Source organism: Schistocerca nitens, chromosome 5 (assembly GCF_023898315.1).
Source record: "Schistocerca nitens isolate TAMUIC-IGC-003100 chromosome 5, iqSchNite1.1, whole genome shotgun sequence".
Taxonomy (NCBI): Eukaryota; Metazoa; Arthropoda; class Insecta; order Orthoptera; family Acrididae; genus Schistocerca; species Schistocerca nitens.
The window spans coordinates 26,853,381-26,867,994 of record NC_064618.1 but is presented as its reverse complement, the minus strand read 5'-3'; the positions used below and the strand labels follow the sequence as shown (position 1 = coordinate 26,867,994).

At 47.5% G+C, this 14,614-nt stretch overlaps 1 protein-coding gene across 1 annotated transcript in view; it reads right to left on the bottom strand.

Annotated features, from left to right (window-relative positions):
- LOC126260973 (unc-112-related protein-like) overlaps positions 1–14,614 on the bottom strand; it is a 651,959-nt gene that overhangs the window by 331,566 nt on the left and 305,779 nt on the right. The gene's annotated exons all lie outside the window — the stretch shown is intronic.

Genomic DNA, 14,614 nt, shown 5'->3' with positions numbered 1-14,614 from the left:
CATGTTCTGAGTCATCAAGGGATCCCAAATTTAGCACTGGAGGGCAGCGTGGAGGGTAAAAATCGTAGAGGGAGACCAAGAGATGGATACACTAAGCAGATTCAGAAGGATGTTGTTGCAGTAAGTACTGGGAGATGAAGAAGCTTGCACAGGATGGAGTAGCATGGAGAGCTGCATCAAACCAGTCTCTGGACTGAAAACCACAACAACAGCAGACGTGGAGTCCAAGTGTTATGGCCTTTATCTGCAAGCGCTGTAGTCGACGAAGTTGCTGATATTCTAGGCGGGACAACACTATGCGTCTTCCGCCTCTTACTGGGAAGTGAACGCGTTGCTTTTGGACGTGCAAATGCATGTTCTACAGGTGTTGCATAGAGGGCAGCACCTGTGCACGCTGCGGAGTCTGGTCCGCCCTGCGTCAGTTTGTCATCAAACAGGCACACTCTTGTGTTTGTTACTGTGTGGGGCGGGCTCAAGTGCAGCGCGGTGGATGCAAATGCTCACGGTCTCCGACCTTTGTACGGTCGGCGGTTTCCCACTCGTCGAGTGTCTCATCCACATACATTTACTGCCATCCACAGGCACCCACGAGAGACAGGCTCAGTTGAGGTACTTTTTCCACTGGTACAGTCTCGTAACGGCACTTGTGCATTTAACGCCTACTTCGAAACCCGTTGTATTCATTTTGTGTTACAGATGCGAAGGCGTGACGGAGGCTGTGGTCAACGCACAGTGAGTACAGCAGGGCTTGAAGAGGAGGCGTCAGCAATGCTGGAAAAGACGCCCTCAATGTGGTCGCGGCGTCTGGCACCGAAATCGGCCGTAAGCCACGCCACAACTTGGCGTGTGTCGCACGGAGGTGATTTGCACCGCTACCGCCTCGGAAGGTTCACGCCTTTAACCCAGACGGTTTTCCACATCCAATTGAATTCTGCCAGTGGTTTTTGCAGAGGTGCGCCAATTAACCACACTTTTGCAACCGTGTACTTTTTACGGATGAGGCATCCTTTACGCGAGAAGGTATGTTCAACAGCCTCAAACGACACACTTGGGAACGGAAAATCCGCACGCCGCCTTCGTGGCCACCGAGATCGCTTCGATGTTAACATTTGGGCCGGCTCAGCATAATCTGGTAGCTCCAGACAGATACTCAACATTTTTTACGAGAAACTCTGCCAGAGTTGTTGAAACATGTTCCACTCAACGTGTGGCCGGCCGAAGTGGCCGTGCGGTTAAAGGCGCTGCAGTCTGGAACCGCAAGACCGCTACGGTCGCAGGTTCGAATCCTGCCTCGGGCATGGATGTTTGTGATGTCCTTAGGTTAGTTAGGTTTAACTAGTTCTAAGTTCTAGGGGACTAATGACCTCAGCAGTTGAGTCCCATAGTGCTCAGAGCCATTTGAGCCACTCAACGTGCGACAGCGAATGTGGTACCAACATGATGGTGCACCTCTGTACTTCGCACATACACTTGTATGAAACCTTTGGCGAGAATTGGGCAGGGCGCATTGGGCTGCTGGCCTGGCTTGCGTGTTCCCTCGACTTGACGCCCACTGATTTTTCCTTCTGGGACCACATGAATGTTTTTCGCGTGCTTCTGCAAAGAAGTGAACTATACCTGTATATTTTACGGTGTAGACTAGTGGTTAGCAAATTACTCTAAGTTTTTGTTTTTGCGGAAATCTCGGTGCATATCCTTGTGTGAAGCGGCTCCCTGGTGTAATTGCCGGCCGGTGTGGCCGAGCGGTTCTAGGCGCTTCAGTCTGGAACCGCGCGCCCGCTACGGTCGCAGGTTCGAATCCTGCCTCGGGCATGGATGCGTGTGATGTCATTAGGTTAGTTAGGTTTAAGTAGTTGTAAGTTCTAGGGCACTGATGACCTCAGATGTTAAGTCCCATTGTGCTCAAAGCCATTTGATTTTTGAACCTGGTGTAATTATCACGTCGCCAGAAGCTCGACGTCAGGCCACTAAGTTTGAATCTGTTGCTGGTAAACAGCATATCGTTTAGATCAGTGCATTCTAGTTTGCATACTTATCTAGTGCAGTAGCTTTCGGGTAATTACAGTTTCTAGTGAAAGGTAACTGTAGATTCATCGTCCTCAGTAGATTAACAGAATAAATTTATCTAGCCTGCAGTCTCACGGTATAGTGAGAAATCTGCAGAGCAGTTTTTACTGTTTCTTTATTCTTTTTGTTACATTTTCCGTAATTTTCAAACTCAGTACCCATTTGAGATATTACATCCATTTTTTACACACTACTGAATAAAGAGGAAAGGCCAGTCTAATTACAACTGTAATCTGACCGATCTGCATCAGTAAATGAAGAAGTTCCTTAGTTTCGGGGCAGCCCACGTATAACGCATCTGCCAAAACGTGGGTAAAGCTGAAGCAACTTCCAATGGAACACTTAATACAAAAGAATAAAAAATCGTACCAATAAATGCCCCCATCAACGGCGGTGGTGGTTGTTATGCGTGTCTCAATGATACACGCAGCTTCACTACTCTTATGATCGAGTCGTTGGGATAGAGGAAACAAGGAGAATTGTGATAAAGCTTAGAGCCGGCAGAAGAGTTGAAAAGAGAAAGAAAAGTCAAACAGCGGTAAAGGAGTGTAGACAAATCATAGCGGGCGGGCATGATGTAACTGCCCAATAAGACGACATTCGCCTCAACATAGGCAACTCAACTTACATTATCTGCGCCAGATGCGGATTACCTACGCTGAGATCCATGCATCTTGGCCACCCTGTACCCAATGATACTGGAGGATGTCGGTTAGGAAGTGAGACACAGAAGGAAATAGGCGAGTTTTGCTCTTTGGGCAGCAACATAATTGACGGTGGCCGAAATAAAAAGAATATCCAATGCAGACTCGTAAACAGCAAGAAAATCTCAAAAAAGAGAAATATGTTAATATCTGAGATAAATTTAAATGGTAGGAAGACTGATGAATATTACACGAATAGATCGGCTAACTGCTGAAGATACGTATATTGAATCAAATCTGAGTAAAAAGAGTTTGTGACTAAAAGAAGTTATCAGTTCACAGGACACATCCTAAGGCATCGAGGAACCGTCAACTTGGTAACAAAAGGAAGTGTAAGAGAAGCGGGCTGAAACGATTGTACGTTGCATTAATTATGAAGAGGTGACTGGGTTTGCGCAGGATTGACTTAAGTGGAGAGGTACATGAAACCATTCTTCGGACTGTACATCAGAACTGAAACACAATCGTCGGTTGCCTATGTACACCGAAAAAAAAGATTATATATATAAAGAGAGAGAGAGAACAACAAGGGGCTATGCGACGCAAACGAAAGTTGGTAGACGTGTTTCTACATATGAAAGATGATGCCTGTTCGAATTTCGTAACAGCGGCGTGAGAGTGGCACTAGTAACGCCATCAGGTTTGCTTCAAACACAAACTGTAACGGTCATGGATGTTAGTTACCCTTGAGAGTGGAGCTGGTGATTTGATGTTAGTCAAATGGTTCAAATGGCTCTGAGCACTATGTGACTTAACATCTGAGGTCATCAGTGCCCTAGAACTTAGAAATAGTTAAACCTAACTAACCTAAGGTCATCACACACATCCATGCCCGAGGCAGGATTCGAACATGCGACCGTAGCGGTCTCGCGGTTCCAGACTGTAGCGCCTAGAACCGCTCGGCCACCTCGGCCGGCGATGTTAGCCAATAATACATTTAAGGCGACAAATACACAATCATCAACGAGTTTGAACGAGGTCGTGTAATAGGATTACGAGAGCCTGGATGTTCCTTCTTTCCTATTGCAGAAAGACCTGGCAGGAATGAAGCCACTGTACACGATTGCTGGTGGCGGTGTTCACGGGAATGTAGGGCAGCACGAAGATCGGGCTCCGGATGATGACATGCCACTGACAAGAGGGCAAGTCTCTGGCGCATTGTGCTCCATCTGCAGAAGGAATTTGAACAGCAGTTGGCGCCGCAATCACACAGCGGTTACAAATCTGTTACTGCAAGGTTGTCTCTGAGACAGGCGGCCTGTAGCGTGCCTTCCACTGACCGCAAAACACCACCATTTGCGACTTCAGTCTTGTCAAGCAAGAACTCATTGAAGGCCGAGGTTTGTCGTGGTTTCTGATGAAAGATGGTTGTGACGCGGTGTCAGGGATGGTCGTGTGTTGATTAGAAGGAGCTGTATCCAATGTGCATCTTAAAGACACTGTACCTCTAATGGGGTTATCGTTTGGGGTATTTCGTACGACAGTAGGAGCACTCTCGTGGCTATCCCACCCAGCCTAACTACAAATGTCTGCGTCAGTCCCGTGATTGGACCTATCGTGCTGCCATTCAAGGAGGCGTTTTCCAACAGGATACCGCTCGCCCACACAACGCAGTTGTAACCCAACGTGTTCTACAGAGTGTCGACACGTTGCCTTGGCCTGCTCGATCAGCAGATCTGTGTGCAATCGAGCACATATGGGTCTACATCGTCATCCACATCAGCGTCATCCACAAACAGCGTTAACCCTTCCTGTACTGATCGACCAAGTGCAGCAGGTACGGAAGGCCGTCCCACTAACTGACATCCGGCACCTGTTCAACAACTTAGAAGCGTCTGCAGTTGCCCGACTGTCCTGTGTGAAACGAGTCGGCGCCCTCCTGGCTTGCCCGGAAGTAAACACGCCAGGGAGGGCTGCTTGGCCGGTCGCTACGGCGGCGTGAGGCAGGGAGGGGCTGCGTGGCTGTCTTCCGGGCAGCCGCTGCTGGGGCGCCGATGACCGCACTGCCTAACTATAGGCCGGCGGTTTGGCGCGCCGGCGGCTCCGAGGGCGTAAAAGCCGGCGGCGATCTGGGTCGGCCGTTATTTCCAGACGGCGGCAAACTTCCTGCCTGCCGCGGGCCAGCAGGCGCAGCACAGCACGAGCGCAGAACAACAGGGCCGAGCACGGCACGGCACGGCACGGCACGCAGGTGCGGCACCACGCCACCGCAGAAGCACTCTGTCCCCTGACACTCGGCTATTTAACTATGAAACTAAAAACTCACACTGCTGTCGAGTGTTTTTCCTTCTCGTCAAATTAAAACCCTCTCGAACGCTGACCCACCATCCAGCGAGCAATCTTCCTGCCGACAGAGTTATCCACGCAAGGATCCTGAGTGTCCTCAAAATAACCACCGATATCTCCTTCCTCCTTTCAAAAGTCCACACAGTTTACATTCTTTGCTGGATCAACGTACCTAACAAAAAAGCATATCGCTGAGAGCGAATGGCTAGGAATTGTTTCACGAATTAATTTTTCACTCGTCCCTGCAGTACACGCGCCGGCGAGCATCTGCTGCAAAAGCAGCAACACCAAAAAGTAATTAATGTAGAGCAAGGAAATTTCGGCAATACATTTGTCTAAGTAGCATATTAATGTAATTAACATTGTAACGCCGACCGGAGTGGCCGTGCGGTTCTAGGCGCTACAGTCTTGAGCCCAGAGACCGCTACGGTCGCAGGTTCGAATCCTGCCTCGGGTATGGATGTGTGTGATATCCTTAGGTTAGTTAGGTTTAGGTAGTTCTAAGTTCTAGGCGACTGATGACCTCAGAAGTTAAGTCGCATAGTGCTCAGAGCCATTTGAACCGTTTTTTTAACATTGCAACATCGCAGGTCAGCACAAGTTAACCGCCGCAAATTTGAAACGCTGCTACGTTAATAAACGGCGCGATCGTCAGAATTTTCAATGCAAGCATGTAAACGTCCACGCATCGTGTGGTACACATGCCGGATGTTAGTTTGTGCGATCGGGTTCCATGCCTGTTGCACTTGGCCGATCAATACAGGGACTGTTAACGCTATTTGTGGATGACGCTGGAGATGTCCTCCGATGATGTCTCGTATGTTCTTGATTCGTGACAGTTCTGGTGATCGAGCAGGCCAAGCAACGTGTCGACACTTTGTAGAGCATGTTGGGTTACAATAGCGGTATCTGACCGAGCGTTACCCAGTTGGAAAACACCCCCTGGAATGTTGTTCACGAATGACATCACAACGGCTTGAATCACCAGACTGAGGTGTATATTTTCAGTGAGCATGCATGGGATAACGAAGAGACCGCTCCTGCTGTCACACCCCAGACAATAAGTCCAAGCGTAGGTTCAGTGTGTCCGGCACGCAGACAGTTTGCTTGCAGCTCCACAACTGGCCTCCTTCTAACCAACACACTAACATCACTGGCACCGAGGCAGAACCATCTTTCATCAGAAAACACAACAGACCTCCACCCTGCGCTTCAATGAGCTCTCACTTGACACCACGCAAATCGTAAATGGGTGTGGTTTGGGGTCAGTGGAATGCACGCTACAGGACGTCTGGCTCGGGGCTGTCCTCGAAGTATCCAGTTTGAAACACATCACTGTGTCACTTTACTGCGAACTGCTGCTCAGATTGCTGCTACAGATGCAGTACGATGCGCCAGAGTCATAGACCGAACATGATAGTCTTCCCTCTCGGTCTGAGTCTGGTCTCGCTGCGACCTTACATTCTCGTGATCACCGCTGCCAGCAGTCACGTTCGTACGGTGGCTACATTCCTGCCAACTCTTCCTCCAACATGGCAGAAGGAACATCCAGTGTCTGGTAGCCCTATTACACGACCTGAGTGAGGTGGTGGTGACGGTCTTTGTCGCCTTACAAGCATTCTTGGGTAACATCAAATCACCACGTCCAATCTCAAGGACAACCGACGGTCTCGAGCGTTGCAGCGTGTACTTACAGCAAACCTGATAGTGGCGGTACTAGCGCCACCCTTACGTGACTGGCGCGAAACTGGAACAGACCTCATCTTTCAGATGTAGAAATCTAAACTTTCCTTTATGTCGCATAACTCCTTCTCGGTGATGCGATGTTTTGGATGTGCCAACAAATTATGACCACCCGCTCAATATCTTGTCTGCCCGTCTTTGGAATGAAATGCACCACTGATTCTGTGTATCAGGGATCCAACAGTTTGTTGGTAGGTTTGTGGAGGTATGTGGGATGTCTACACTCACGTCATGTAATTTGCATAAATGATGGGCCGCCGATTTGCGTAGGTGCTGATGGCGCCCGATAGAACCCAAATGGCTTCCATAGGATTTATCAGGAGAATTTGGTCGCCGAGACATCAACGCGAGTTCACTACGATGCTGCTAGAACCACTATAGCACGGTTCTGGCTCCGACACACGGACAATTATACTGCTGAAAGATGACATCGCCGTCGGTAAGTCACCAAGCATGAAACTACGCAGGCCGGTTCGCAGCTGTCAGCGTATCTTCAGTCTGCCCTGGCACAATACTGCTCCCTCCAGGCTGCGTCCGTGGCGCGCTGCACGTTTCGAGCCGCCCTTCACCTCGATGACGGCGTTTATGGAGACGACCCTCTACCTAGTGTAGAAATAATGTGATTCACCTGAAGAGCCGACGTATTCCCGTATCGACGGTCGAATGCCGATGGTCCTGTGCCCACTGCAACCGTAAGTGATGATGTCACTGCGTCAACAAGTGAACACTGAGGGGTGGTCTGCTGCGGAGCTCCGTGTCCAAAAATGTATAATGAACGGTGTGCTGAGAAACACTTACCCCGTGCACCATCATTGTGCTCTTTCGGCAGTGTTGCCACAGCGCCACCTATCCACTTCACTGATCAGACAAGCCTCCGAACCTCATTTTCTGTGGAGAGTCGCGGACGTCCAAACATTTAGCGCCTAATGGTCCTCCTGCCTCTTTCCGTAGATGCTCACGATAGTAGCACGTAAACAGTCCACCAGCTTCGTCAGTTTTCGAAATATTCATTTACAGGCTATGCGTAACTATAATCTGTCCTTTGTTAAAGTCGCTTATCTCAATGGATTTTCTCATTTGTAGCCCATATCTTCGCTAGAAACGAATGGAAAAAGAAAACTGAGGCTGTCTGATCAGTTTGGCTTTAGGAAAGGTAAAGGCGCCAGAGAGGCAATTCCGAGGTTGCGAGTGATAATGGATGCAAGACTTAAGAAACATCAAGACACGTTCATACGATTTGTCGACCTGCAAAAAGCGTTCTACAATGAAAAATGGTGCAAGATGTTCGAAATTCTGAGAAAAATCCGTCCTACTATGACACCTGTGTTAGTATTTCTCATCGGCAGTGCGATTTCCATCAAAGATGACGCCCCAGTGCACGACAATATAAGGTGAACCACATGAAACTTGCACCGCAAATATTGCAGAGATGGCAAGTGCCATTGATGCGTGGTTTTCACAGAATGGGATTCGTACTCAGGATTCTAGTGCGAGTCGTTTACGAGGAATCGTATTTTGAAAAAGTTCCACACCGACACTTTTTTGTGCCATTCAACGTGCACAGTTGCTGATACGTTGTTGCATTCTTTTCTTACAGTGCGGTTATATGTTCCTTGGGTGCGTTGCGATTTGCTATTCAGTTACGGTCTGACAGTCCAAGCAGTGGATCGTGAGTGGACGATGCGATTTACGAATGCAGAAAGAGCCGAGATACTCATGCTGTATCAAGAGTATACGAAGAATGTAGTTCGTTCTTGTAAGGTGTATGCGGCAAGATGTCCCAACAGACGCCAACCATCTCGGCCATTATTTATCAGTCTCTTCAATCAGTTACGTGAAAGTGATATTGTAACACCCCGACAGCGTAACAGAAGGAAACAAGTGACGACAGAAGAGGGGGAAGTAATGCTGTTGCAGCTGATCCGCACGAGGAAGTGGCACGCGTCGGGCAAGTGTTCCACGCATTCTCCATCGGCACAGGTTCCATCCCAGTCACACCTCTCTCCATCAAGTGCCGCATGGCAACGATTATGAGAATCGTGTTAACTTCTGCACATGAGTATTGAGACAGAAAACTCAAGAATTATCACGTATCTTATTTAGTGATGAAACCACATTTGCCAATCATAGCGAGGTAAACAGCCGAAACATGCACTGTTGGTCTGTTGACAATCCCCGTTCGAAGCGAACGTCAGGTGGAACGTCAGCGTCCGTTGAGTGTACACAGCCCCGTTTTTCATCGACGGAACACTGAACGCGCACAAGTACCGCAGCCGCCTAACAGACCACCTTCCACGAATGCTAGAAGACTTCCTCTGCAGACTAGGAGCAACCTGTGGTACCAGCACGATGGTTGTCGAGCCCACTGTGCACCAGCGTGTCTTCACGAATTGTTTCCAGATCTTTGGATTGGACACAGAGGACCTGTACCGTGGCTGCCCGTTCCCTGGATTTGTCGCCTGTAGACTCTTTTCTGTGAGGAAATCTGAAATACGCTGTCAACAAAGGCTTAGCGGCTACACCCAATGATGTGCAACGACGTATTACCGCAGCCTGCTCGGACATCTCCATACCAGACTGGAAGCGCCTATTGCCGCTGCCGGTGGTCATTCTGAGCACGACCTGAGATGGTCAGTTGTCTCGTTACTGGTCAGAATCCACGTAACTCGTGCATGCGCTCCTGTTGTTCTTCAGTGAGTGCTGCCACTGGGGTTGTACAAGTGTCGGTGTGGGAACTCGCACTAGAATTCTGCAACAGACGCCACTCGCACTCTAATTTAGACTACTTTTCGTTTGTTTATGTCAATGAGCATTGTTCCATTGAAAAAGCGTTAGTTAGCACAAAAAATACACTTGCTAATTATTATTACAATCTGTTCATTGGATAACAATACGAGGCCCAGATTGCCAATCCACTCTGTGTAAACCGCACATCAATAACATTTTCCACTTGTGCAGTATTTTCGGTGCAAGTTTTACGTGGTTCACCCCGTGTATGTACACCTAGTGAAGGTAGTCTAGCCGTATACGCCAAACAGCTGATGGTGAGAGGCTTACGAGCTGGTGGGACCGTCGGATGCGGTCGAGAGTCGTGTGCGGGCGGCTCGGCTGAGAACATGTTCTGCAAAAAGTAAGAGTCAGCAGCTGCCCGACGTACGATCTTAAATTCTTAGCTTGTGTCCCCGTGCCGTCCGCAATTGCTGTGTAATTACTTTAAGGTAGTCCACGTCTGTCGACGCCGCTGCTAAAAACTGTGTATTGATTTTACCACAGTTTTTCGGTTTTATTGTTTTTTTTAAGTCATTGGCCTGCAGTCATAGGTGTTTACTACTTTGGATTGTTTGAACATCTGAAAACAGTGCGATTCATAAGCTATTATAGCGTGATTTCACTTACTGCATTCTCTCCTTTTTTCTGCTCGCATCTGCATGCAGATTTGTCGGGTATTTCTAACTTTGGAACTCATTTTATTCGCTTTTTCATTTACGTCTGAACCACTCCACATTCTCTGAGATAAAAGAATGCTAAATGTTGCATCACCATTACACAAATGTTTAATTAACTTCCTCTGACTAAACGTTACGTCATTGTATTTAGTGTACGTGATAGACTGTGTTATTTTTCGAGATGAATAGGTATTTAGCCGGCCGGTGTAACCGAGCGGTTTTAGGCGCTTCAGTCTGGTACCGCGCGACCGCTACGGTCGCAGGTTCGAATCCTGCCTCGGGTATGGATGTGTGTGATGTCCTTAGGTTAGTTAGGTTTAAGTAGTTCTAGGGGACTCATGACCCATAGTGCTCAGAGCCATTTTTGAATACATATTTATTTAGACTGTAGGATGATGGAGTATTCTGAGAGATAATGATATAGCTAATGAGTGGGGGGAGCGGGAGGATCGGAGAGCTAAAGACGAGTACAAAGCAAATGCAAAAGTGTGGGAAAAGAAATTTGCAACCTTTCATATCAGAGAACATCATTACGTGTTAGTAGAATTGAGTATTCTGCATTTACAACTGCATTTACCATTGATATTGAGAATAATTCATCTTAATTATTTCTTATGCTACACGAACATTGACAATAACATCATACAGTTCGGATATTAGTGCAATTGGCGCCCAACGTGGGGCCAAATTCTTATCATAGAGTGCCAAGAATAGACTACTTGACGAATATAGAAAACTTAAGCGAACTTAAGAATACATAGTAACAAAACTGTATAACTTGCATATGTATGCGTATATGTATGACGTATATTTAATACTGTACATGATTCTTTTCCATGAACTGAACGAGAACTCTATTGTATGAGTGAACTCAAGGAGAACAGAGACGTTTGATTTGTACAAAAAGAAACTGAACTTCGACCAAAAGTTGACCAGTGGCAGAAACATTTACAAGGTAAGGACATTTGTCTCAGGGCACCAGCTTGCTGATATAGTGACTAGAAACTTCCTCTGGCGCACGAACTTTATGAAAATTTGGATCAACTGTAACTTATGTCAAGTGACATTTACATGTAAATTGCACTAGTGTTCATTGCTTTGCGTGTGCTTGACAGAAGTTTCAGTAGCACCTTAAGCGACATTTTTTCCATTTTTAACTGTGTGTGACCTTTTGGAAAGGAACCGAATGGTTAAAAGACTGAAGGGGAAAGTGAATATATACCGTGTGTCGATATATGTGATTTTATTGTATGTAAGGGAAGTGATCTAGTTTAACATTAATTATGGGTCGACCGAAGAGGGTAGTAATGTTAGAAAGTGAAAACGTAGAGGACACGAAACATAGTGTGGAACATGTATTGGAAAGTGTATCACAGCAAAACCATGCTCAGACTATCAATAAGAAATCGGATATCCAATCCACAAGTAGGGAACCCGATGCGCAAATCCCTCTTAGGGAAGCTGATGTTTGTATCGATAATATAGTTGTGAAAGACGGAAAAACAGACTTACCGGAAATCGGAACTGTTAGTAAACCTCAAACACAAATGAGTTCCATGGAAAACCTCATGTGTCAATTTCTCAGGAAAAGAGAAGAACGCGAAGAAAGTTTAATAAAAAAGTAGAATCCGTAATGGATGAAAAAGATAAAGAGCGTGAAGACAGGGTGACAGCGCGTCAGAAATCTGATAGGAGAGCTCAACGCTGTTATGGAAGCGCGAGAGGGGGGCTCAGCGCTGTCATGGAATAGCCTAACATGGCCACATTGGACCATGTACACGCAGAGGTTTGGCAGGGTGCAAACACAGGTTGTTGCGGTGGCTGGCCGGAGTGGGGGACGATGGACGCTCGGCTGCACAACCCAGACCAATATGTCAAATGCACTGCGAACGGAAGTGATCTCCACGTTGCCAGAAATAAGTGTCGAGAAGTTATCACGAGTTGAAGCGTGGTGTAGCTGCGAGAATAGTTTCTCCAGCGAGCAGCCTGAAAACAAGACGCGATACGGTAATGCACCGATCGTTAACGGGCAGGGCAACGATAATCCTACCCCGCAGCAAAACAGCAATGTTTGCGAAACAAACGAAGGAGGTGGTAATGCAGCAGCGGTGGGAGAGATTGCGCCTACGCTTGCGCGCATGAAATTAGATGAGTCGATGTTAAAACACCGACAATTCCCAACCTTTAATGAAGACAAGAAAACAACACATCCTGTCGTGTATGTGAAAAACTGACGAAACGTAATGTCGAGCTACTGGTCAGAAAGACAAAAGATACAATTAGTAGTATCGTACATTACAGAAGATGCGGTTCTCTGGGCTGTGGAGGCTGCAGAAATGTGCGATACCTTTGAGGAATTCGAGAAGTAATTTCTTAATAAATTCTGGTCCTTGAGTACCCAAGAAAGACTAAGAAAACCGGTCTATAATCCAGAGTTGTATACCGTTAAGAAAGTTTAATGATCGCGGACTCACTGCGGGATGTCTTTTCTTATTAATAAATCATCTGATCTGCGGGAACTAATTTATGTGTGTTATGATGCGTATACCCACTGTGACCAGTGCGTTCGTGAACACAAAGTAAGACAGAAATTGGGAGCAATTTCAACGAGCCTCTGCAGACACAGGACAGCTGCACAACACGACACGCAGCACAATTCATCCCTCCTTCCGCTGTGGAATAAAGTGTTAAGAATTATACTTTTATATACAGACGACATTTCTTTGACGTCCGATACTATCGTGGTTTCCTCGGAAATGTAGGCAGCTTGAGGTTAGGATGGGTTGGGGTGGGGCGGTCCACTAGCAACAGGAGAAAGGAAGGAGCGAGTGTGGCGGGCGTGCAGCCGCGGGGCGCTCGCAGCAGTGCTGTGAGGCGGCGGCCAGCCCGCCAGCCGGCCAGCGCGTCACTCGCCCTGGCGTCGGCTCCAGCTCCAGCTCCAGCTCAGACCGCCTCTCTCCAGAATAAGTGACACAGCCCCGTTACAGAGTGCCGTGGCTACGGAAGCGCGGTGGCCAGTTTGAGCCCCAATGGCAAGAGACCCACGGGTAGACAGAGGGGGTATTCAGCCCTAATGGCAAGAGACCCACGGCTAGAAAAACGGGGTATTCGCAAGTCGTGCAGCTACCGAGCTGGCGTCTTCTACCGCTCACCTCGTCCACCCAACCCCCTTCCCCGCCACTGCGGCGCTCTTCAGTCAAATTTCTAAAACCTGCAAAACAGCTTTAAATATTGAATGAGGTTAGAAAATGGACAGCCGAAGATATGCGAGGGCTGGTCGGAGAGTAAGGTCTTTTTTTTTTTTAATAGTTACATAGACCTGTTAATTTCTACAACGGTTTACATCAGTTTACAGCATGAACATTTAGCTATTTTTCTACATAATCACCATACCTGTCGATGCATTTTTGTAGACGCGGTGTCAGTTTCTGTATGCCCATGTCATACCAGCTAGCCGCCATGCTGTTCAGAAAGTCATGAACCTCTTCTTTCACCTCGTCGTCGGAGCTGAATCACTGGGACCACAATTAACGCTGACAGGTACTGTGAGACTCAGAAAAAACTCAAACGGGCAATCCAGAACCGGACAAGAGGAATGTTGCGCAAGGGCGTACACAAAAAATGGTTCAAATGGCTCTGAGCACTATGGGACTCAACTGCTGTGGTCATAAGTCCCCTAGAACTTAGAACTACTTAAACCTAACTAACCTAAGGACAGCACACAACACCCAGCCATCACGAGGCAGAGAAAATCCCTGACCCCGCCGGGAATCGAACCCGGGAACCCGGGCGTGGGAAGCGAGAACGCTACCGCACGACCACGAGATGCGGGCGGGCGTACACATTCACTATGACAACGCTCGCCCACACATCGCTCGGCAAACCATTGCTCTCCTGCAACAGTTTCAGTGGAACATAATCACCCCCCCCCCCCCACCCACCCTATAGTCCTGACTTGGCGCATGTCACTATCACCTGTTCCCTAGGTTAAAAGAACATTTGGCCGGAAAGCGATTCAGCTGCGACGACGAGGTGAAAGAAGAGCTTCATAACTTTCTGAACACCATGACGGCGAGCTGGTATGACATGGGCATACAAAAACTGCCACAACGTCTACAAAAATGCATCGACAGAAATGGTGATTATGTAGAAAAATAGCAACATTTTCAAGCTGTAAACTGATGTAAATCACTGTAGAAATATAAACAGGTGTATCTACTTATAAAAAAATAGGAGACCTTGCTTTTGGGATTACCCTCGTATATGAGGGCTGGTCGGAGAGTAAGGTCCGTTCGGTCACGAAATGGAAAGCGCAGTGAAAATTAAAAAAAGTTTTATTTGCAAAAGTTCGCTTAACCTTCCAGTTAC